At 43.2% G+C, this 26,195-nt stretch overlaps 1 protein-coding gene across 48 annotated transcripts in view; it reads left to right on the top strand.

Moving 5' to 3' along the window:
• MAP2 (microtubule associated protein 2) overlaps positions 1-26,195 on the top strand; it is a 238,206-nt gene that overhangs the window by 138,369 nt on the left and 73,642 nt on the right. The window lies entirely within an intron of this gene.

Here is a 26,195-nt window from a genome sequence, read left to right as displayed (position 1 = left end):
TGCTGTTTAAAACCACCTTTGTCCATGGCATCCTACTGCAGAGTTCTCCTGAACTTTCCTGTGAAGCATCTGGTTCTGGCTGGTGTCAGGGCTGAGGTACAGCACACAAGGATGTGCTCCTGCCTATCAGCACTGAGGGGGGGCTGGTAGTCAGTGCTGCCTGTGAAGTGCTCGTGGAAGAAATTATCCCATTCCCACTTGATAACTAACGCCTAAGCATTACAACCCTTTTATGTTCAGTGCTGGGAAACCTGATGCTCAGAGTTAAGCCTGAGTTATGTGTATTTAAGCAGTTCAGTTAGTAAAGATGCTTTTGAAAGAGATAGTGGGAGTAATGGGAGCGCTGTGAGTGTTCTCCATGAGAGGAGTTTGAGAGGCATAGATTCATTTGTATTGAGGAGCGAAGCTTACAAGAAGAATGGGTGTTTGAAAATTTTTTCCCTCATTTTTAATCCCTCTGAGACTTCAGTCCCTTCTGAAGCAGGAAGTATAATTCAGTCCGGTCTCTGGCCATGACATGTTGGGCAGCTGGAATGATTACGCAGGGAGAGGGATATAATATGCTGTGGGTTTAATGTACAAGTGAGGTCATTGCATGAAAAGGGAGATCCTGACATTACAGACACAGGTTGTTCTCTTTATTGTTTTCCAAATCATCCTTGAATTCGAAATCAGAAGGCTTCAGGATGTTTTTGTGATAAAATTGTAAGATCGCCTGTTGTTTTGTCTTTTGCCATGTCTGTGTGGGATATCTGGCGTAGATTGGAAGGCACTTTGATCAGTAGTCCTTTGTTAACAAGTGATTAATAATGTTATCTGTACCCACATCTGTAAGATTTTTCTGCAGCATATTCTTAATAACAACTCCATGGTATCCTTATTTTAGTTATGACTTCTTTTGTAGGAAAAAAAAAAAATTGCTGGCTTATACAATTACTCTTGCATCAGTTTTGCTGCTAAGAATCATAAGAACACAGAGGAATTCTATTTCCATTTTATGAGTGTAATGAAAACAGTATTGGACACAACAGGATCAAGTCTAGTGTTAATGGCAGCGTGCCTGGGAACTAGATACTGTGTGCAACAGCTTTTGCTGTGATTCTTGTTAATGCTCCGTGATTCATTGCTGTAGCTACCATAATATTAGTAACTAGGTGTCCAAGTCCGGATTAGATCACTGTTGTGTTAGATGATGTGTGCTCAAACAGCAGAGTTGTTCCAGACCCCAAAGAGCTTACAGACAAATCTACAAAGAGGCGTGGAGGTGTCAGCAGCCAGACAGCACGCTGGTGAGACCACATTTGTCAGGGTAATTAGTAGCTTAGAGACTCCGTAGTTGATGCTGGGAAATTGTAGATGGAAAACCGTACTCACATGATGCATTTCACCTGGGACGTATCAGTATGGAAGCACATACATTATGCAGCTAACAAGGGATCTAATCCTATTTTACTTGGGTTTTTTGACTTAAAATCCAGTGTATTATGAGTTGTAAAATACATGAGGCCAGCTTCATCTCTGTCTGTCTCCGCTGTTTTAGCATGTTTTCCATTGGGAGTATTTGTCTCTCTAATACAGCATAAGTCCAGTTACTAATGCAGCTGCATATTTCTGCATATTGGCCAGTGTAGCAAGTAATAGAAATGGACAAAATAGTTCAGCTCCATTAAAAAGTAATCTAAACGTTGGCCTTAAAATGGAATAAGATACCCTCTGGCCCCCTTTTTCCCCCAGGTTCTGAATGTTTACATAACTGGCTTCAGCTAGCAATAAACTCACCAAATTAAGATGAGAAAAACTATTTTCTGGCCTGAGTGAGGAGGATCTGGTAAAGTCATGAAAGTGCCTTCTCTCGCAATCTGAAATACACCTTTCAGAGCAAATCTGTGCTTTGAAATGTCTGAAGTCAGGTCTTCCTCTTGGTTTGTGTTGAGCTCACTGCTGGAAATGCTGTTGCCAATTAAACTATTTTGTAAATTAAAATAATTGGTATTATTTGTCAGTGTGGGGTGGTATGCAGCATTGGCTCTCTGCTCACAGCTCGTGGCCTTTTTCACCGCATGTTTTGTGTTTGTGTGGTGGGGTTTTGGTAGCAGGGGAGGGGCTGCAGAGGTGGCACCTGTGAGAAGCTGCTTGAAGCTTCCCTGGCTCCAAGTTGGACCCACCTCTGGCCCAGGCTGACACAATCAGTGACAGTGGTAGCACCTCTGGGATAACGTATTTAAGAAGGGGAACCAGTCGTGGGTAGGGGGATTAGAACATGAGAGGAACCCCTCTGCAGATACCGAGGTCAGTGAAGGAGGGGAGGAAGGGCGCCTGAGGAGGTCGATGCCCCTGCAGCCCATGGTGAGATGGCAGGCTGTCTCCCTCCCAGCCCATGGAGGTGAGCGGGGGAGCAGATACCCACCTGCAGCCTGTGGAGGACCCCATGCTGGAGCAGGGGGATGCCCCCGAAGATGGCTGTCCCTCCATGGGAAAGCCCCCGCTGGAGCAGCCTGTGCCTAAAGATCAGCCTGCAGAAGGGACCCATGCCAGGGAAGTTTGTGAAGAACTGCAGCCTGTGGGAAGGACTCAGGTTGGAGAAGTTCATGAAGGACTGTCCCATGGGAGGGACCCCACGGTGGAGCAAGGGAAGAGTGAGGAGTCCTCCCCCTGAGGAGGAGGGAGCAGCAGAGACAAGGTGTGATGAACGTACCCCAACCCCCATTCCCCGTCCCCCTGCGCCACTGGGGGGAGGAGGTAGAGAGAACTGGGAGTGGAGTTGAGGCGGGAAGGAGGGAGGGGTGGTTGGAAGGTGTTTTAAGGTTTGGATTTTACTTCTCATTATCCTTATTTTGTTTCAATTTGTAGTAAGTTAAGTTGATTTCGTTTTTTCCCCGAGTTGAGTCTGTCTTTTGCCCATGACGATAAGTGGTGAGTGATCCCTCCCTGTCCTTGTCTCGACCCATGAGGTTTTCTGTATATTTTCTCATCATCATCCCACCGGGGCCAGGGAGGGGAGAGGAGTGAGCAAGTGGCTTCGTGGTGCTTTGTTACTGGCTGGGCTTAAACCATGACACCACACTACCTACAGTCTACACCTAACTCTCCAGCCCCTGTATTCCCTTCCTGTGGTCCCAGGTGCCACTAGTTTTCTCATCTCCTTGGTTCCCTATGAAAGATTCACACACTCTCCTGTGGTCCTTCAGACCCACAGCACTTGGTTTTTCCCTGCATCACCAGCTCTCTTCCCCCCTGTTTTTTCTGATTCTTCCCCAAATTATCTCCATTTATTCCTTGGACTTTTGGGGTCTTCTGACTTATTTTGAGTTCCATGCAGCATTTTCTCAGCAACTTTTTGTGTCCTGTCTACAGTGATTTCCCACTGTAGGTTAACCAGCACCTGTTTCATCCTCTACCTGTCTTTGCTTAGACAGTTAATTGGACCAGAAAGAGCATATGCTATGGCTGCATGAGCTCCACATTTACTGAATAGACCACCAGGACACTGCCAAACAGAAGGAATAAGGGCTGAGCTCTTCTCCTTGTATTTCCCTTCACAGAGGCATTAATATCTTCTCTCTCCTCTGCCCATCTGTGGATTTCCTAAAGGTGGTAGGTAGGAGCTTAGTATCTCCTGTCAAACATGATAGAAATTGGCCGGTGTGATTCACAATTATGGATGTGGATAGACACAGCAGACAGGCAGAGAGAGGAAACCGGCGCAAAAGCATAATAAGGGAATTAGGGAGCAAGTATTTTTGGATTACTTGTACATTCACACATCTTCAGCTGAGTTAACCAGCAGAATTGAGCAGGGGGTTGACAATACTGGTTTAATGTCAGGGAGAAATTTTGAGGACCTGCTGAGTAGTTGTGGAGGCAGGTTGGTATCAGGGACCTGATGTATACCTTGTGATTTATGTTTTCTTAAGTGGATTCTGGCACTATGTTGTGTCACACTTTTAATTGCTACCAAAGGCAGTTCTTTATAAAAGTATTTTTAGAAATGAGCATCCATCAGAAGAAGAAATGCAGAAAGCTTTATATAGATCCCTGGAGGAAAGAGGGGGGAAGTGTTATGGAGATTCTGTGAAAGAATTAAGTCATTTAGAGACAACTCAGTTGGTCAGGCCAGCAGCCCTACGGAGTTAAAATAAGAATCTGCATTTTCATTTGTTTTTATGCTAACATCAACAGCAGGGGATCCTTAATGTAGCTTGTGGGCTGCAACCTTCATCAGAGACTTCACGTACATATTTTAAACTCTGGCTATTCCTGATAGTCCTGGGTGATCATCAAGAGTTTTAAGAGATCAGGGTCCCTTTCAGCAGTGCTGGGGGCCTGAGCTGAGTTTCTAGGCTCCTGGGGGCGGAGCTGTTGGATTCCAAAGCTCAGGGCTGCCTCTGTCCCCAGAGCTGTCAAGCAGGCACACCGTGTCCTGGATCCCTCCACTTCCCCAATATGTTCAAGAGGCAACTCAGGCTCTGGTGTCAGTGGCCAATGTTGTAGTCCTCTCCTTTTGGGTCTCCTTTTTGTGGCTGCAAGTTTGTCATGCTGCCTCCAGGCAGATGCTGTGTCTGATAAATGTCCTTCCTTGAGCAAAACTTTCTGAAATCTGGATTCGAAGGCTTTGGTTAGGAGCCAGAGCATCCTCACACATATACAAAGAGACAGCCCTTGCCCTGAAGGGTTTGCAGCATAAATAGCCAAGTTACAGACAGCGTGAACATTATAATCTGTGTTTTACAGCTGGGAGAACTGAGACACAGGCTTATGTATTCATAAGTTCAAGGTCATGGAGCAGATGAACAGCAGAACCCTGGACTGAACTCTGATCTTGTATCTCAATACCTTAACCATAAAACTGTTCTGCCTTTTGAGAGATCCTTGTGATTATAGGCATATCTATATTATACCACAGTGGTAGGAGGAAGAAAACCTCTATTTGAGTGAGATGATCTTGAAGGCACTTAAATCAGTGCATGGATTTCTTCATCCTTTGGTCGATTTTAGCAAATTCTATGCAGCTAATGCCTAATGGAAGAAGATAAATTGCCAGCAAATAATAAATTAACAATAATCCAGAGAAGAGGTGAGACAATCATAGTCTCAGCAGTCTACAGATAATAAAAGGGAAATCTCTTTAGATAAAGTACCTTATAATTACTGATGTTATTAATCTCCTGGGAAATCCATGTCTATGAAGAATAAGCCAAGCTTTTCCTTGAACACAAAGGAGAGAAGTTTCGTTTTTCATCACTGGGAGGTTTGGATGATTGTAACATTCTTCCTCTCTTTGTAACCCTGTGGGATTAACAGTGGGGGATTTTCAACCCTGTGTGCAATTAGCAGAAAGAAAGAGAAGGAAAGGAGGAAAAAAATAGAAAAGTGATGTCATTAAGCCAAGGAGCTGTCTGAGCTGGTCCTGCTGGCCAAACCTGGCACATCCACAGCATTGTGTGTCCAGGCATGAAAGCAGGTTGTACAGAGCTCAACCATGGCTACTGTAATTCTGGTTGCTCTGCGTGTCCCACCTTGGCCCTCTTCTCTCAAATCTCTTGGCACCATGTTGCACCCTCAGGTATGATATGCCCATTGTCTTCTGTGTATATAGGGTCAAGCTTTGCTCATGTTTCTTCTGCATGGTATATATCCCATGTAAGTTGGAGGGGGTCAGTTCTGTACATATGTGGGAGCAGGAAAGGGTTGAGATGGGAGCTCCAGGCAGCCAGTGGGTGCCAGATTCGGAGCTGGGCTAAGTCAAGGTAGTTCTCTTGACCTCACTGAAATCACTCATGATGGATGCCATATGGAATTCTTCCCCAGAATATTGATTGACAGTGATTAAAAAAATCTCCTTTAGGATCTTGCCTTATGTGCCTTCCCCAGCCTAGGTGGTATGATCTCCCTGTGCTTTAGCAATTCGGGTGGGACATCACCGTCTTTTAGGGTGTCCCCTGCTGCTGGTTCATGGATTTGTTACCTCCTCTGGTGAAGAATGCTTTATCATCCATGATGCTTACTCCTGGCAGGTCAAAGTAGAGCTGCAAATACACACATTACGCATAACATTCAAAATGGATAGACCAACTACTAATGTTGTATAGAGGTGCAAGTGAAGAACTGGGAGACCTGCCTGCTCCACTGAAGTTATATCAAAGGTCTATTTTTTCCCCTTCTTTCAACTCACTTTACATTTCCCTCTTGAGAAGATGGTAGCGAGGGTTTCTAGCATAGCGCACGCCATGTCTTTCTGGCTGATAGATTTTTCCTCTTAGAGCTGATTTGTTTGAAGTCTAAAGGATGCCTAATGCTCTGGCATGGACAGTGTCCTCGAAAGGGTGATTGATCTTTCATGGGGAAATTCACTCTGTTCTTACCTGAAATAGGATACAGTCCGGCCGGTCTCTTAATTACAATAGCAGTAGTTTTCCTCCTGTGGAAGAGTAGATATAGTTTTTTAAGAGAGAGCTGTGTGAGACTTCTTCTTGAGTAAGTGGCTAGTAAGTTACTCTGATCAGAGGTGTGAAACTCGTCCCCTTTCCTAGCCCACCACTGGTTGTGTGCTGTTCCTATAATCTGCATCAACTCCTGCATTTAACACATACACTGCCGGGCAAGCCACTTTATGTAGTTTATTACAGGCTCTTGATTCACCCACAGTGCTAGTTACCTGCTTTGAAGTGGCTGCAGGCTTGGGGTGTCTGTTCTGCAAACTCTGGCTCCTGGTCAAAATGCAGTAATGCAGCATCCGTAGCCGTTAATCCAAAGATGATGAGACTATAAATTCAAAAGAGGAAAAAAAAAAGAAAGAAAAAAAAGAGAATCCTAGATGATACAGTGCTATCATCTCAATTTCCAGGAATATGTATACATAGAAATCAGCCTAAATTTATAAAGCTATCAAATGGGTAAGATGGAGGGGAAACCAGGGTGTTTCAAAGCTTTTATTTATCTCGGGTATCACCAAAAATTAATTTTTGATCTGAGTGGCTGTCAGAGTTGCCCCCGCATTGTCCATACACATAATCATCTAGTTTTCAAATCAAGCCTTGTAACATGGTGCAGAACATGTATGCATGCTTTATCTTCCTCAAATGGAATATTGCATAATAGTACTGGATGGCAACCGTACTGTCAGCTAAATTTTTTCCAGAATAAGGTATTCAGAAAAATATATCTGTCTTGGCATCTCTGCTGCCTCTTACTGCAGAAGGTTGTGGAGCTTATGAAAATGCTGCAATGCAGCAAGTGTGCTACCACTGATTAAAAGTAGATTTGTTGTTGTTGTTGTTTTTTCCCCCTTCTGCAAGCTTGTGGGTGGCATTTTAATCAAGCTCTCATGGTAAAAACCATATTTTAAAAGCACTGAAGCCTAGAAAATTACGTTTTTTTCTGTATGTGCTTGAGGTGGGTGTTAAGTCGTTACAACTGCAGTGATGCTTGTTATTTCAGTGTTTCTGGTGTAGAGATGACAAGGGAAGTAAAATGGAAGGAGGTGTTGCTGAATGCAGAAAATCTTCGTCATCTTTTTACCAGGTTCTATTGTTGTCCTCTCTGTAAAGAGGGTGCAATTAAAGTAATGTGTAATGCACTCCTTATGTTGCTTTTTCATTTTTTTAGATGTAGTCTGGCATCATGGTTATGTCACATTTGTAGTTCCTGAGAGAGGCAGTTTTATTGACAGAAGTTTTGATTCACTATCATGAACATGAGCCCCCATCAAAACACACATGTGAAAATGCATGAGAAACTCTGGAATGCTGTATGGAGTTGTCATTTATTTCCATATGTGCGAATAGATGCAGAGAAAAGCAGCAAGAAGGGGTTAAAATCAATTTGGGGAAGATCTGAATTGAATGCTTCACTTTCTGTAATGAATTGATCTTGAAAGGCTAAAACATGCTAACTCTGGAAATTAGGCAATCATATCTGATTGCTAGATGGTCTGCTGCTTTGCCATGTTCAATTGTATTTGATACTTTCTGTGTTATAAATTCTCTTAATGAATTTAAATTGCAATATATTTGCAGTCCTGCAAATATGTAGTGAAAAAGGGAATGCAAGTCAGTAATCCTGTGGGGGTGTCAGAAAATGTAAGATACAGCTCACTTAGCTGTTGAGAAAGAAGTTGATTTACAATGAGTAAATGTATTGCCTATTTCCCGCTCTTAAATATGTGTGGAAATGAAGTTCCAGTGATTTTTATTTATTTATTTATTACACTACAGACTGCCTACAGGAGAATTAACAGTGTAGGATTTAACATTGTAACACCCCAAATGTCCATGCCTAGTTTACCTGCAGAAGTAGTACAACCTTATCTCAGGAGCTGCATGTCAGGGATGGTTAATGCACATGGTGATCTCCCAGCATAGGCATGTCTGGCTCTGTCAGTATGACCAAGCCCACACTGTCAGAAAAGTGTTGAAAGAAGGATTTTCAGAAATACCAGGATTGCCAGTAAGATAGAACCCTGCAGTTAGGGGTTGGGAGAGGACAGAAACATCTCAGCTATGGGAAAGAAAGCACTCCTTGTCTCCCTGGTCTTCCACACACATATTGATCTGCTTTGCAGTGAGGCCAGACTGCTCTGCTCTTCCTCCTCCTCAAGAACATGTTGGATGCTTAGACTTTTTGCTGCAAAGGGACTGATTATTCTTTTTTAGTGTATAAAAGTCCAGTTGTGCTCTTTCCTGTCTAATTTGGCCTTGCATAAACACTTCACAATGATTTGCAGAGATGGGACAGTTCAGGGACCTTAATGTATTTTCTAGCATGGCTATAGCACCGGGCTTTGCTGCTGCCCCCTGTTTTTATGATCTTGTAACTTCCTTGTTCAGCAATTGCTGAAATAGAAAAATGAATGTTAGGAATTAAGTTGTGATTAATTTTTTTAATCTGGATTTTTAAGAAGAGCTGGAGTGAGAAGACTCTCAATGCCATTTCTTCAGAGTATTTTCCCTGACCATTTTTCATACCACTGACTGAGAACTGGTCTGGGAATTTGAGCAGAAGACTGTGAATGCTGTACTGATCGTCCCTAATGTGAACTCCTTCTGCGCCTTTCTTGCCGCGGAAGATTGTTCTGGTCTGATAAGGAGAACATTGCACAGTGTTCATAAATCTCCCCATTGATTTTGGAAATCTGTAATGTTAAGACCTCCTGGGGTTCTGAACAGGTAAATCAATAGAGAAAGCAGTAAAAGGTCAAGAGCAAAAAAAAATAAAGCCACGTTGGTTTTAATACTAGGAAACAAAGAGAGCAATGAAATATTAGCTATATGGAGAGAACTGATTATACAGTAACTTCCTGTCACCTTTGTGTTCATTTAGTATTGATAGAAAGAAACCTTCTATTTAAAAACATGTTGTCTCAATAGTCATTTCTTGCTGTGGAAAAAGGAAGAATACCACCCTCATTTCAGAAGCTGAAAATAGTTATGAGCAATGCTCCTTGGAAGCAGTACAACAAAGTAAAGCGTAATATATTCTTCAAAGCAGGATATCATTTGAATGGTTAATGTTTGAAATATCAACTGTATCTTTTAAATGGTAATTTTTTGCATTTGATCACAGGCTTTATGTCAAATATAACGATGTGGATATTGTAGTCTTTATCAGCCTGATGTTAACAATTCCCACTTCACCAAGTAAAGTCCCTCTAAAATGTTCAGAAATTTAAAGAAAATTGAAATGTGTGAGGATTGCAGTTTTGGAGTACGCTCCGACATCAAATCCTCCTGTACCAAATAAGGTGCCTCTTTGAAGGACAAGTAAAAATTTGCTTCAGTAAAAATCTCCTGACTTTTTTAATATTCCTGGAGAACACTGACAAAGCATCAAAGTAAATCCTCACTGGAAATCTCTGATGATTGCCGGGCACACAGTAGGGTTTGATCCTAGCAGTGTTTCAGGAAAAGGAGCTTTAAGGTTTTATTCTTCTAGTTTGTGCTGCAGCTTCACTCATATAAAGTATTTCAAACTGGTAACAGCTAAAAGGACAGCAGCAGAGGCCTTCTTTTTACAATATGTAAGTATTGTGTTTAAAAAAACCAACCACCAAACAAGTGATTCTCATCATTCCTTTGTTCTTGACAGTGCATATGTAGGGTACCCAGTGATGCTGGAAAATACCTGGATACTGTGCCCTGGAAAAATGCCCCCAAATGTCAGCTCAGCCTAATACCGTGCAGAAATCAGGTGTGGGATGGGAGGAGACTTTCATGATCTGTAAATTAATCCGGAAGTCTCAATGCCTGAATCAGTATTTTCATCTGTGAGGGTTTAGCACTGACCATAGGGGTGTTTCAAAGATCGGTGTGAGGCTAGACGTGGGCCATATGCTGAGGCATGTCTTCTCTTGTGCCCAGAGAGGGGATAAGAGAGGAATAAGACTGAAGAAGGACACCTTGGTGCTTGGGCACTTAGTTTGTACCTTATTGAATTTAGTGCCTGTTCCTTCACAGTTTTGTAGGAGTGCCTAACATTTGATGTGGGGGCTCTTTTGTTACATGTTATAAGTCTAAATGCAGAGAAAGTAATGGTTCTTTATTCCTTCAGAACATTTTTGGAGGTAGGGAGGTGTCTCAACTTCAGAACAAGGTGCCCTGCTGTTCTGCATGTGGTCTGTCCTGTGGGCTACAAGGAACCTCAGTATGACTTCTTGGGCTACAGCCTGAATTCTGGCCGGGACAAAACTGAGTTCAGGGCTCAGTAAATTCAGGTCTTTTTGCACCTTTGAGACAGGATCTGGGACAAGTATCTTGCTGCCTATTACTCAGCACTAGCTTGCCAAGAGAAAAGGTTAGGGGGAGGCCCCAGCATGGTGTGTTCCTTTGGATGGCTGGGACCTGCATGGGAAGGGTGGCTGGGGCACAGACATGTAGTGGTGGCAGTGCCAGAGGAAAGAACCAGGTATTATGGGGTCCATAACAGGAGACATGAATGCTGTATTACCCTCAGCAAAAGGGTCCTAGAGAGTCCAAAGCCATTCCTTTTGCAGTCCCAGCATCCAAGCTTTCTCTTCCCCAGAGCCACTGCAGCAGCAGCAGGAGTTTGGGCAGGAACAGGGCCTGGATCTGAATGGCAGGCAGCTCTCTACTGATGAAAAGGGTATAGCAAAGCCTTTGAGATGCCTTTGTTGGGAGCGCTTACGCTTTCCCCTGATGGAACCTATACTTTCTTTCAGGGGATACTAAGAAGGGTTGTCTGCATCTGTGGAAAAGTCTTTCCAGGTCTCTGTACACCCTGTGCTTCAAATCAGACCATCAAACTCTGGCCTGTGCTACTGCCAGTGCATCGCCTGCCATCACTATGGATATGGCGGTCTTACCTGCTAGTGCATATCTGAGCATAACGTACACATCCTTTCACACACGGTCCATTTGTTGATTGTGGTGTTATAGCTGAGGCTGCCAGCTAAGGTGGCTTGCTACTTTCCATTATAAGACCCTGTTTCTATAACCACTTTGCCAAATTTTTTGTGGTTTAGGCTTCAATTTTCTTCTCTGGCAGTCAGGCTCGTCTTGCACTTTATGCATGTGTTTTTGCCCAAGCTGCCCTTTCCTGGAGCACAGCTGCCTTCCCAGGCTGGGTTGAGGAAGCCAGACTTGCTGTTTCAACTCAAGATCTTGTCTGTGAAGTTCTTTAGCATCCTAGTTGTTGAGGAGGGAACAACGTATCTTTTTAAAGTTTGCTGAGTATCATTGAGAGACTTGCTAGAGCCTCTGCTGCTACCAACCTCCCTAAGCCTGACCAGCCCAATTTATGTTGTGTTGTATCATATCACTGTGAGTGAAAAAAGCCGCCTCTCCTTTACTTATAGTCTGTGGAGAGGAGAAAGTCCGCACTTTCAAGTGCAGAGGTGACCAAAGAAAACATAGCCAAGAACTTGTGGAAGCAGGGGTCAAGGGCAGAAGATGTCAGCTCTGATAAAGGATGCATGGGGAAGAGTGCGAATGGATAAGCAACGAGATGGAGGCAAGTTGTAGAGAGAGACTGGATGAGAAGTCCAGGACGGAAAGCTGGAAGTTAATAGAGGAATGAGAATGTGGAAACCGCTGCTTAGGATGAAACCTGCAGGAGAGGATCTGAAAGTGGACCTTAATATGAGGAGGACAAAACTTTCAAAGTTTGCAATGGTAAAAGCTATAGTCTGGACAGCAAACATGGACAGGCACTGGGTTGGGGACTGGAGCCCACAGGGACAATACCTGGGCTGGGCTGGGAAGCTGATGTAGTGAAGACTAGGATAATCTAGGCAGAGGGAATGGGAAAAATAAAGTAGTTTCTTGAACTAGGCAGTAGCTTAGGACATATGCAGAACGGGACCCAGATTATTCAGTCATCTCTCATTCTTTCACAGCCAAACTCCTGAGGTGTAACCTTGCAACCTTAATGTAATTTCAGATAGCTTTGTGTGTGTGATATGTGTTGATGCACCTCTAGACAAAATCCGATTTGTGACAGTCACTTCTTTTTCTCTTTTTGCATTTTTAGCTCTGTCAAGAAAAGCAGAAGAAAACTTTCCGTTCCCCTAAACAAATAAAGTCCAGCACTATCCAGATGTGTATATTTAAGTGGCTGCCATGGCTGGATTTTGTTGCTGTCAGATAGACAGTGATTTATTCTGTAAGTTTTGTGCCCTGAGCTTTCAGAAATACACTTGCTTTCATCCTGAAGCCCGGCAGAAGTCTAGCAGTAATAATTAGCAAGCCATAAAAATCGACCTGGTTTGTGGGAACCACTGAAGGATGCAAAGAGACATTTCTGTTCAAGGAGCTAGGAACAAAAGCGCGTGGTTACTGACCCAGTCATATCAGACCTAAATTTTGAGGGAATCCCAAGTGATGAGCGTTCTGCAGTCTGAATACTGCCTATTCATTCAGACCTTCTAGCAGAGTGAATGAATCATCCTTTCAACCAGAGACAGCCCCTCTGGGTCAGAGTAGAGGTCAGTGGTGGGGCATGTGTTTCAGACTGCTTGCCCTAAATGAAAAAGAAAACATGCAAGACTTTGCTTATGCTGTTGCAGCTTTGAGCATCTCATCTATAAAACATTTACATATAGTATCTCATGAGACCTCTTACAAGTGGCGGCTCTGGATACATAACTAGGTCCTTCTGGAAGGGCCATCTGTCTTCCTAGCTAGCTGCTCATGTGCTTTTTCTCTTCAGTGTCACCCCTACCCCAGAATGCTTTTCTCAGCTGATCTTCCTGTTGATGTCCTGAACCTAATCATTAGCTCAGTGTCACCTTGTGTTGTCTGTAGATTTTTAGTATGAGGTAGTCAAGTTGATTCTGCAGAACAGGTTGAAAATGAGCACCCCCTTTCTTCAGCTGGTGAACCAGCCCCATGCAGGTGGCAAGATGTAGTCTGCAGAGCCTGTTTTGCTGCATCAGCAGAGGGATATGGAAGAATATGTGTCTGGGATGTAATGTTGTGTTTCAGTTAGCAACTTACCAGACCAACAAAGCTGTTCATTTGCTAAAGCCTGGCTGTAAAATAGGTGGTTTTCATTTACAGTGGAATACAGTCTTCTGTCATACAGTGTATTTTCATTTAGGGTTTGTTAAATATTGTGATGCTCAGCAAGGGGCTGTTACATTCCATCACACTTAATGGGGAAGGGTCGCCTTTAAAAATCAATGACAGGAAAAAACCACAGTTTTTCAAAGTCAATATTAAAATAGCAAATGAAGCCTCTAAGCCATATTTGATCTAGATATTACTTATGTGGCAAAACCATTCCTTTCCCAGAAAAGGCTCTCAAATTGAGAAACCATGGGAAAATTAATAGAAGAAAAATTCAGTACTTGGCTTTTGAACCTATGTAAACTTTTATCATACAGCACCTCCTGCACAGTGTAATTCCCTACAGTGGGAATAATCACCATTCATTTGCAGGGAGCCTGCCACCAGCGAGTTCTGTGTGATGCACCGTAGCTTTTTGTGAAGAGAGTGATTGTTTTCTCTTCTTTGCTTATCTTCTCTGTGCTGCATGTATTTTTATAAACATCTGTCCCATTCCCCTCTTTCCCAGGATGAAGACTCATAGCCTATTTAGTCATTCCTTGCACAGAAGCTTCTCCAGATCTTTTCTCATCCTCATTGAGCGCTCTGTACCTTTTCCAGGTGTACTTTATTTCATTTATGATTAATACTTAATGCTTTCAGGCATCCTAAACCATCAGCATTAGTGCTGCTGAAAGACTTTGTAAAAGAAAAAATACAGAGAAATGCAAGACGAATCATATGTTGTATCCTGGGTACCTCTCAGAGGAGACATCAGAAGCACCTGAACACATAAATGCATGTGTGAATTTTCTGTGTCCATCAATGCTCTCCATGTCCTGTATCCTGTTGTGCTTTCAGCATCCTGTTGTCCTTTTAATGGAAATCTCTGATGGCAATCCATGGAAGGACACAGATAGGTTACTTGTCCAGAAAGTCACCTTGAGGATATCTTCTGTATGCACTGCTTGTATTGGAAAGAGCATGATGATCTGGATCCTCATAGACATGTAGGCACCTGGCTCTGATGGGAATAGCAGGTCTGTGTCACCAGGTGGAGACTGTGTTGAGAACATGCTGATGTGAGACTGAAGCTCTGTGGAGCTTCTTGCCTCTTCATGTGGAGCAGCTCGTGCTGGCCACTGCTTGTGGCAGGAGTCTAGACTGGATGGTTTGATTCGAGATGGCAAATCCTTGCTTCCCTCCTTCCCCCTGGCTGTCTCTTTATATTGAAACAACACACATTCAGTCCCATGGCTTGGGTTTTTTCCAGACTTTTTCCTCTGTTACTGAGTTTGTTCATCAGTCACATCTTATCATTCTTGATGTGCGCTTTCTTCATCCAATGCAACTTTCTACCCTTCCTTACTCCCTGGCCCTGGGCTTGTTCCTCGCCTCCCACAAAACCCATTCATTCTTCATCTTATCCCGGGAGAATGCCACTGACTTCATGTACCTACGTCAGCCCCTTGGCACAGAGTGGGAAGAAAAGGGGTGGCAGCAGAACAAGGCTAAACCCAACCTGCAGCAAGAATCAGGTAATTGCATACACCTGTGGGAGTGTGGGGAGGAAACAAGTCTCTGAAATAGGTCTTTGCTGTGACAGCAAGTCCCGCAATTAAGATTTCGGGAAGTCTGAATGACTCAGTGAGTTCGTTCCTCCTCATGCTTTAGATACCTTAATTTTCTTAATTCAAAAACCCAAGGAATTCAAAATTAAAGTTTAAAAAACCACTATAGTTAAAGTACAAGCTGGGGCACATAAACTCCTCTTCATGTTTCAGTGTGCATCCCAAGATCTTAACTGAAGTCCTTTTGAGAGAAAAACTGCCTCTGAAGGCAAGGACTGCAAAATCAGCTCCTGTGGCTTCAGGTTCCTTCAATACTGGCTCTGTCCTCCCTGCCCTCCTGTCCTTGTGACTGAACAGGCTGGAGGAGTGGCTGTTTGCTTTCTTTTCTTTTGTAGGCAGTGGGGTTGGTTGAATAAAGATTTGTCAGGGAAAAGTTACCACGTGATAAAATTATATCCCAAATATTGTGATTTTTACTGTCTAGAGCATTTAAAAGCATAAAAGATTTCTGGGTATTCGCATTTCCAGGTAGGGAGAGATTATTTTATTTGCCTGGGTATACAGTAATGGGTCATATGAGTGGGTAGCTGAATGTGGGTGGACAGCGTATTTTTAAGTCATACAAGCATAAGGGTATATTTAAGCTAAAAAGTCCTTTGTCTGTAACATTGTCAGTTAGAAAATAATATGAAGGGATGAAATAATCCCACCACTTCTGTAGGACCAAGTTTTTGCAGCACAACAGTCACTGCTCAGACATTCCCTAGGAAAGAAAATTCTAGCACTAGCTAATTCATGCCAAGTTTGCTGTAAATAAAGAAGCAAGCAGACTTTGCAAATAACCTCTTTCCGAATCAGTTTTGCATCCCTCTGTCTCCTTATTTCTATTTATTTATTTACAGTTAGATGTTTTGTGCTGCAGTTAAAAGCATTGGTTTCTGTTGGCTGTAATGGGTTCCCGGGCCCCTGCCTCTAAGCTTTTCTGACTGCGAAACTCAGAGTCAAAGATCCTTAAGTGAGTCTGGATGGAGGGACCTCAGAACAAGCTTTCTTCTGTCTGATGCTCTTTTTCAGCATGAATAAACAATGCCTCTGTTAGAAAATAAGATGCTTCTGCTTCCACTGTGTGCCTGGCATGATTGCCTGGTGTGTCTGAGTATTATGAAGTGATGCTAAAAGCACTCTCAGCAAAGGAATAATCTGCTGCCCTTGACCTGGGGAGAAAACTTTTTTCACGTGAGCAAGAATTTTTACCCAAACAAACTGGAGCAGCATATGGCCTCGAAGATCCTTCCTGTTACCACTGCCATACTTCATTTTCACATCAGTGTCTTTGTGTTGGTTGTTCAGTTGTGGAATAATTGACTGTGTTCCTTTACTTCACCATATGGAAGGACAGAATTAAGCTGGGGTGGCAGCTGGATCAGGAATTCCACCCCTGGAATTCCTGAACTAACCCTTTTTTGGGTGTCCCTGGCCCTGGAGAAGGCACAGAGAGCCGGACTGTGGTGCAAATGCTGTGTTCCAGATTGCTGCTGCAGCCTGGTTCTCCTCCATATATTTATGGGGAAGAAATCTGCCCAAAATTAGCCCAGGATGTGCTTTTTACCATTTGTAGTAGCTGATGTGATGATGTTCCTAAAGATAGCATCTGGATATTTTCAAAGATTGTACTGTAGCAGGGGTGGAATTAGTTTTAAAAGTTAGGTAAGACCTTTGAAAAATCAAAAAATGCAGACACATTTGTAGAGGCAGCATATTTTTTTTCCTAATTAAAAGCTCCCTGAATACAGTTAAGATCGTGTGATGACCTCTCAGTGAAACTGGAAGAAATAAGGCATGTGAAATTAATTCATGTATACGGAGAAAGAAAAGATGCATCAGTTTAGTTGAAGTGCTTATTCTGGATAAGTGAGATTTTGTTGTGTGAGTTTTTGCTTAGCAGTTATGTTTGTTGCACCTCTCTGCTAAATGGTCCAGTATGCCTCACCTGGACACAGAGTAGCTCTACTGAATTTGGCAAGAGCACAGACCTGTCCTACATGGAGAATACCCAAGTAACATATTAGCATGATTAATTAATTTCTCGCTACCTAATCTGCGCTGTCATCTATCATGGAGTCTCTTGAGAGAAGAGATGCAACATCAAATCAATGTGTCTTAGCAAGGTCAGTGTGGGGAAAAAAAAATCCTGCAAAATTTCACTCCAGCCTTTTTGTGGGCTACTTTTACCAGACCCTAATCCAAATACAAATATTGATTAGTGGGCCCTGGGAGCAAAGGAAGTGCATAGCTATGTAGCCTGTTTGCAGTAGCCATGGCAAATACACAGTTTGGCTGGCACTCCTTCAAACAACAGGCTTGAAAATACAAGTCTAAGAATTAGAAGATCTTAAACTGGGTAGTGTGTGCTGCCGTCACCTTTTGTACCTGTGCAATGAATAAGCAGAAGATGACTTTGTTTCAGCCTTTTATAAACACTGAAAATGATGGAAGTGGCAGTAGGGAGGGGAACCAAGCATTCAGTGTTCATTTTTATTAGCCAGCCAGTGTTTGCTTCTGACAAAATTTCAGCTGGCCAAACTTGTGAAATGTTGGCAGCCACAGTGCTTTTAGTGTGATGTATTTGTGAGTATTTCTAGTAGTTGTACCGTTTTTTTTTACCCAGCCTGCAATGACTGTATCAAGTTGTATACTACTCCTTCTCTGACTGATGAAGATTTTTTTCCCCTTAAGCAGTATTTTGAGCACCCTTGTCTTAAATAGCCTGTCCTCCAGCTTGGCTGTGTTGTTGTTATGGATTTTCAACTGTCTTCTTGCTAAGGTTTGAAGTGAGCACTGTGTAAGAGGGAAATTAAAAAAAAAATTAAAAAAAAAAAATGTTTCTTCTATTGGAGACATGTTTCCTGGATGCTATCTGAATCTCCTTTTCCCTTCAAAATAATCTCCTTAAACTAAAGGTTTCTTCTGTTGTTCTTAGCTTTTTGAAAATGTTTTTGTAATAAGTGGGTCAAATCTTTTATAATTACTTTGGTAGTGAAAAAAAGTCTGTAAAAGTACAAATAAGGACTGAGTTGTTGAGTGTTTATTTCATTAAGTCTTAAATATAGAGTTGTAAGTCTATATTCATATTGTGGAAAAACCAAGCGTGCCATGTAGAAAGGTTTAATTTCCAGTTAGATTATTGCAATGCTTTGAAAAGCAAGGAGATAAGGAGGTTAGGAGAGGGAAGCTGTGCAGAGGATGACAAAGTATTTCAATGGGGAAAGACCACTTCAGTGTGCCCACTCTGAGCAATCCTGCATAGCAAACCGGTGAGCTGAATTCCCCCTGAAAAGCCCTAAGAGGGCCAGGTAGTGCAGCTGCTTCTTTGAACATTTCCCTGTCTAATCACACCCCAAAAAACTATCTGCACGCAGCCCTTGGAGCTAGTGCTGTTTATTTGTCGCGGTTTTTCTGTGCCTCCTGCACTGAGGGTGAAAAAGCCGATGTAGCCACAAGTGTTGGTGAATCTTTTTCTCTGCCAGGATTGTAAGTCAGGGCCTTGGCATGCATGGGTCATTTAGATGGTTGCTGGCTAACGGCTGCAGAGCCTCTTGTTTCAAACAAGCCTGCCAATGCAATGCCTTCTCTGAAGTGCATGGAGAGGGCTCACGATGCCCATTTGAAATTGTGCTTGGTGGAAAAATCAATGCAGTGTGTCTGACTCTGAGGTGCTCCCCTGGGAGCAATCCTGTCCTTGTTCAGGGCTCATTTCAATGAGTCTCCTGGAAATAAAAGACTCCACTGAGAAATTTAGGAGTCTTCTGGCTGCCAGGAAACATCCCAGCTTCCCGGCAGCACTCCTTCCATCCTTCAGCCCCTCCGGCTCTCCGAGGCAGGAGAGATCTCAGGTAGGATTGAGCAGGGACTGCCTTTGTTTGCTGGTCAGGAGATGAAAAGGCTGTCATCGTGCCTCATTTTAAAATTTGCAGAAGGATTGTGTGCAATTTAATCCAGAGACACTTGTGTTTCTTCCTGTTGGCACCTTTACTGATTGGTATTGCTTCTTCAGTGGTTTTGCCATCCTTATCATGGACCAAATTTATTGGTAGTAAGTTTTTGCCTTATTTCTTCTCTCAGATATCACTTACAGTTGTCATGGTGCTGTTGTTATGGTTACCATCTCCTTTACTAGCTAAAATGCCTTTCCTCTCTCCTGCAGGAAGTAATTATGATTAATGATAGATGGGGGTGTGTGAGGGTGTTTCATGAGTGGTAAATGGTGTAAAAATGCAGCATTGTGGATAGAAAGTTTGTCAAAAAGGGGTGGTGTTGGAGCAGGAAGGGTTGTACAGGGATTCTTCTAGCTTTTTAGCTAGAAGTGAGATCTATGGTAGAATTTTTTTTTTGCAGGCAGAAGCTGCTAGTAGCATGATTTCACCATTGCAAAGAGAGAAGGGCACCCAGTTTTAGATTTCTGGAGTCTGAGCAAGTTGATGCAGTTCCTGGGCAAGAGAGCAAGGGCAGCCCTTTGTGGTGGGCAACTATGTGTCTCAGGAGGGGAGCATCCAACGGCAGGTCAGCTCAGTTGTTCTCTGCTTTCCAGCAGCCCAGAGAAATGAATACCTTCCTCACAGAGGAAGAGCTCTGTTGGTCAGGAGTGGCAGCTGAAAGACTTGTTCTTGTACGCTTACCTGTTCCTGCGTTCTGCAGCAGGATGGACCTGCTTGCATCTCGGAACTCCTGTACACCACCTGGGCGTACCGCCTGGCCAAGCAGGTTTTGTTACTCAGTACAGAGCAGGGGGGCTTTGTCAGGTTCACATTTCTCCAAGTGAAAGCATTCCCCTTCATCAGGAGCTGCGTGGCTGCTGCAGTGGGGTGATGCACCCTTCCCACCTGCCTGCCTCCACTGATCCTCAGCCCAGCTGAGGGAAACTCCAAGAGGGGTTTAAATCTCTGCACCCACAGGGCAGGACACCATGCAGGAAGGAGCAGAGGAGTGTGGAGTATGAGCAGCAGCTCTTCTGGCTCTTTGCGGTGCCAGTGCTGCAGGTCTGATCGACTGCTTCAGAGGCTGTAGCCATCCCTTGTTCTCAGCTCTGGCAAAGATTCAGATTGCAGTAAACTTTTTTCGTCTTTCCCCAGTGAGCCTCCTTTGTTCAGCCTTTGGTCCAGGTGCCATCCGTTATTTTTCATCCAAGGTACAATCAAAAGGATTTTCTACAAAGAATATGTGACTATTGACTAACTGCAGTGTGGAAATGGAAAAGCCTTTAAAAACTGCCAAATGCTGATAAAAGTGTGAGATGAACACTGCTTGCATTTTTAGCAGATGCAAGGTAGTATTTAAGAGGATAGTCTACTCATATTGTCTAGAAAGAGGGATCTAGCTGCAAGCTAATAACTTAAGCACTGGACAAGGAATAAATAAATCATATTTGTTACAAATTAGCAGGGAAACGTGTTTATCCTTTATTAGGCTTGAGAGGTAGAGTGGCTCCAACTGAGAGAATGTATAATTCTGTCTAATAATATACCATATTACTAGAATTACAGCACTTAGACATTTAGCATCAAGTGGTAACTTTTGGTAATTGCTTAGTGGCTTCTGGACCATGACCAAGCATTTTACGTAAGAGGGAAGCTAACATGGTCCCTGTCAGATGCCATGACATCCATGCTGTTTTCTGTGATTCTTTTTGATCAGTGTGAAGCACACCGCTCACATCTGAAAATAATCAAATTAATTTGAGAGAAGATGCATATTAGCTGAAATGAAGGAGTCAAATGTGGGTGCAAAGCTCTCCATGTGTTTATGGCATCCAAAATTAGCCCTTGTGTTTTGTAAATGAGTCCATGAAGACAATAGCACTGATAGGGTTTGTGTACTACATATGACAGGCGTAGCTTTATGATGGTGGCAGGAGGTTATTGGAATTTGTCTGTTCAGATTTCCCACCTTCTGTCTCTTGTTGCTTTTATTCCAACCTCCTGATACCTACCCGCTTTCCTTTGCAATTCTAGACATAGATGTCAGTGAGTTAAATTTACTGTCAAATTCCCTTGGGACTTCTTAATCCACAGTGCCTGATATTTAATATTCAGACACATCATCCCAACTGGCCAGTTGGTACGTGGACGTGAATTAAAGGTTTTCTCGGTTGTGTTGTTTACCAGTCTGAATTAGATTGTGCCCTATTTGTGTATGGTTTGGGCTTTTTCTGTTAAGGAAGGAATTTTTTTATTTGGTTTTTAGTGTAACTCATTTTGGAGACAATTTCATTCTTCTCTACTTCTTGGTGCCCTCTTCTTTTTAAAAATTTATGAACACCTCACCTTACAAATTTCTTTTTTCTGAAAGAAATTATCTGAATTTCTTAAATTTAATGAAAAATTCTCTTTTAGGCAGTCTCATTCAGGAGTTTTGGAAGCCCTGGGTGCCTGAGATCATGCTAACCATGCCTCTGTGCCCCAGCCTGCCTCCACGGAGCAATCCCCACCCTCTCCTGGCTCTGGACTTGGGAGCAGGGTGGCTGAATGAGTGCTATGGTGCATCTGAGCTAAATAGCCCTCTGGGAAGAAGGATTTGGCCCTGGAGCCATACAGGGGGCACTTCCCCTCTCCTTCCCACTGAGCTCAGGATCTGGCCATGCCCTCTGCCAGGGTTTGGTTTTCTTTTTGGAGGAGTCTGTTGTCTTTCCTTTCACGAACCTCCAGTGTTATTCTCTCCCCTGAACTGGAATTGTAGCTCTTCTTCTATGTACCCTGGTGGCTGTTTTTCTTAGTTAATGAATTAGCTTCCCTGAAATCAAAAAGCCTCATTTCACTCTGAATGGGCTCATAGACACAGGAGTAGGTAAAAGCATGACTTGAAGCAGGAAGGCAGGGTATTTGCAAAATCCTTCAGTATTGGCCTAATTCTGGTCCCCTGTAAAGTTGCCTTAAAAAGTGAAATTTGTAGAAAATTCATCTGCTTATGTGCAAAGACAATGTTAATGTAATGCTAAGATGATTCTGCAAGTTGTACTCATGAAATATACAGGACAGCTAGCATGGCAGGATGTTTAAATCAGCATTATCTTGGGTTTTTGCATGTCATGGTCTCATGCTGTATTACTGTGGGTGATTTGTGGTGTGCCGAGTTCAAAGCACTCAGGCTCGGTTCAACCCAGCCCTGGCAGCAGGAGCTGGTGTCACATAAAAGAGCATATGGGTAAAGAAATACATGTACAGTGCTTTTGAAAGGAGGAGGTAACTGCAAAGTCAGACTGCTTATCCCTCTGTATTAATTCCAATTTATTTAAGTATTTTCTGTCTCTATACAGTTCCCAAATGGCTGAACAGGTTGGAGGATTTTGTTTTTACCATCATTTCTGCTACAAGTTATTAGTTTAGAAGGCAGGATGTCCAGTTCAGATCCATAATGCCATCCCTAGTGCACCACCTGAGTTACACGGACATGAATTTAAGGTCTGTGAAGTGTCTCTTCACTGCTGCTTTACTGCTGTTGTTGGCAGCTGCTGGTGGAGCATGATCTCTCCGGATGGAGAATGGTCAGGGTCTCAGTAGCTTCCTCCATGTCAGTTTAGACAAGGAAAGCCTTTTTGGGGAGGGCTGTGCATGGCCCACAGATGTGGGTCAGTATCACTGATGTGGCCTGTGGTGCACAACAGTGCCTGCTTGATCCCTCTGGAAGGAGGGGGCATTTCCCACCCCACTCCCATACCCTGATTTGCATGGCTGGCTTTGATTAGGCTTCAAGGTGAGGAACATACTGAGGGAGGAGTGTTTCCACAATCCCATGCCGTCTAGCTAACGCAGCCTGTGCTGAGGCTTGTACTTCTGCCCCGTGGCATATTGACGTGGTGTCACCAGGATGGCTTTGCAGTAAGGGGCTGTGCTAGGGTGTTGGTACAGCCTGTGAGCTCCACTGCCCTTCCTGCTGCAGTCCAGCACCTCTCTTGGTCCCTCTCGCTGCCAGTAACTTCAGCTGATGGAGGAGAAAAGCAGTGAGAACATACTAGTAAGGTCACTGCTGCATATTCTCTGATAATGAGGTTCTACTATAATGGGTGGGGAAGAAAGGCCCATAAATATCCAAGTTAATTTTTAACTAAGGCAACACGACATTTTAGAGGACTGGCTGTGCCTTCTTTTCTGATATTTTTTGAAAGCGTTCATTGCAGTTTATGCAAAGTATAAGTAAATCATAGTGGAAAGAGGAACTTTTTGCTTCCTTGAAGTACTGTTTCCCTAGATTGTTGAAACTATTCCAGGTTTCTTCTTTTAGTATAGCTAACACTATTTAAATTCCACCGTAATATTTGTCCACTCTTGGTATTTCTGTGTCAATATTTAAATTAGCTGATTAATTTCATTCCATGGTATGCTAATGAAATGACAGGAGAACAACTAACCTGATGGTAGAAAGGCACACCTGTGTATTCTGGAGTTGAACCTGAGCTGTGGATGAATCACGCCATACAGCAGATAGTCATTGCTAAATTGCTGAGTACAAAGATGCATTGTGTGACTCACTTGCTGTCTTTCTACTACCATTATAAACTCTGAGAGCACTTGATGAATAACAGAGTCAAGAATGAATTCATCCATGTTTCACTCTGTAACCATACTGAGCCAAATTCTGCCTCCAGATACACACAGCTCTCATTGAAGCCTGCCCACTGTATTTATTTTTAAAGATAAAAGCACTTCTGTTACTTTCACAGAGGACTTCTGTGACACAGTCCATTGTAAGGATGTGAATATCCTTCGTCAAGAGCTTCAAGTGAAGCAGGGAGTGTCTGCCTGGAACCGGGAAGGGTACTTAGGGATAATAGCCTCCAAACTGCGGCAGTGGGAGATAACCGTTATGTTCGTCTTGGTGATGTTCAGAACTGCATTCGCCACACTCGGGTCTTTGGTAACCCTCCCTTTCCTTGCTGAGGTGCTGGGCTTTTCTTGTGGGTGACCCAGGGGCTGAACTGCTGAAGCTGGTGAGCAGGTTCATACTGCTCCTGGGGCTTGCTGTCAGGTTCAAACCATACTGGATTGGTGGGGAAAACCTTGAGTTAGACTTTGGGGTTTGGATTTTTTTCTCCCTTTTTTTCTATCTGAGCTTCCTCAGGGGACATAGATGAGAATGTCTCCCTTTTTTCCCAGAACAGGCTCTGTTCTGTCCTCAGACCCCAAACGTTGGTGGCTTTGGATGTGTGGTACTCACTCCTGTACAGAGGGAGACGTTTGTCCTGTGGCCTCATGTTTTGGAAAGGCTCTGATCAGAAAATGTTCTCTAGTGTCATGCAGTAAACAGACCCAGAGGCAGAGACTCATGTCTTTGGTACATAGGAGATGATCTTTGCCAAGCTTGGGCTCTCCCCTTTGTAATTACCCCATCAGTTCTTCTGGTATGGTTTGAGATGGCTGCCTTAAGGCTCTTGCTGTATGTGCAGAATGGCTCACTGATGAGTCTCCTATCAGGGTAAACAGGAGGAGGGGAAGGCAAAGGGATGTGGAGCATGTTTACCATTTCTGTGGTTGATTAAGGCATGTCTCAGTGCTCCTGAGCTTTGTGATACTGCTCAGCCCACCATTTTCATTACAGCTCAGAGTAAACACTGGGCTTGAAGTTTCACCTGCTCTTACAGTCTTCATGCAATTGGTTATCCCCAGGAAATGGTGCTGGGTCAGGGTGAGAGCAGACAGAGCTGCGCTTCCCAAAACACCATGGCTTCACTGGGAGGCAAAAGAGTTATTAGTCCTTTTTGGGGTGGAACTACAGTTTGAGTCACATATTTATTGTAAATGAAATCTAATTTTCATGATTCACTGTGATTTTTTAATTTAAAGTAGCTCTGAAAGCCATTACTACTAAATGATAACATCTGATCAGGAAGGGGTCGAGTTACCAATTGTGAATTATTATCTGACAAATAACAATAGCTTTTTCTCATGTTTAGAGGTTTTCTGCAAACTGACCTGACTCTGTGGAAACTACTTTTTTTTTCTGGTTGGTTTCTTTGGGTTTTGTTAAATGTCTGCAGAATATATGCACCATCCAGTTTTGTGCATTCTTTTCTAGACTGCTCAGCCTCTGTGATGTGCGGCTGATTTATTGCGTTCATCTGATTTCTTTTAGGTGTATCTTTTTTTCTCCCAGGAAAAAAAAGATGGCAAGTGCTTTTGGAAAAGGTCTGCTGGTTTTCACTTGGAAGTAGCTTGCTCAGGTCAAGCCTTCCTCTGCCCCCCTGGAGGTTACCTTATCATCGGAACATGGATTACGATATGTTGTCTTCCTAGGCTTACATAATGAGGAGCTACTACTACATTTTTCTGTGAGGAGTAGCCAAAGCCTATGGCTTTTGCGGTGGCTTCTTTTCCTGGCTTGGACAAGTGAGAGCTAATTAACAGGAGTGAAATACATGTGAAGTAGCAAATAATTATTAGTTTTGTTTATATATAAATACTGATAGTCATAAGAGAATGCAAGTGCTTGTGTGGGAAACAACTGTTCCCCACAGGCTGTTTTGGACAAAAGGGAATGAGTGTGAATGTTCATGAAACAGAAAGTAAGAGGGGATATAAACAGGGTCAAATAGCACATATGTTCAGGAACCCAGTGAATTTTCTTCAATGTGGTTTCTGTCATGGCTAGCAGCAGATTGCATGCACTACAGAGGATGGATAGCCCTGTAGTTCTGTGCCCAAAGAGCACCTGTTCTTTGCAACTGCAATGAAAATTGCAACAGCAGCTTCACTTCTTTTAGCAGTTGTGGCATTCTTCCCTTTATCACCCTGGGAAGATGTTGTTGCATCATGGTGACTGATCCACTTCTTGTTTAACTGTAATTAGTGAGTTAAAATCAGATTAACAAAAAGGCAGCCCTCAAGAAACTGGTGCTAATAGTTGCAAGGCATAGGAGAGTCGGGGAGGACTTGAACCGTAATTTTTACTGGTAGTGGTTTGTTTAGGTTTTAAAGTAGCTCGCTTACGCCCAGGACAGACAAGCAGAGACGCTTCTGCATTTAAACCCTCTCTCATCTGCTGGATGCAAGTTTCTTTGGCAGCGCTGCTGGTAATGTGCCTGTGCTGCACCCGGTTGCTGCCTGATGGTCAGGGGCACGGTCACCCACTGGGAGCT

The sequence above is a fragment of the Accipiter gentilis genome, chromosome 1, assembly GCF_929443795.1.
Source record: "Accipiter gentilis chromosome 1, bAccGen1.1, whole genome shotgun sequence".
NCBI lineage: Eukaryota > Metazoa > Chordata > Aves > Accipitriformes > Accipitridae > Astur > Astur gentilis.
The sequence above is the reverse complement of the archived record's forward strand: the minus strand, read 5'-3'. Positions and strand labels throughout refer to the sequence as shown.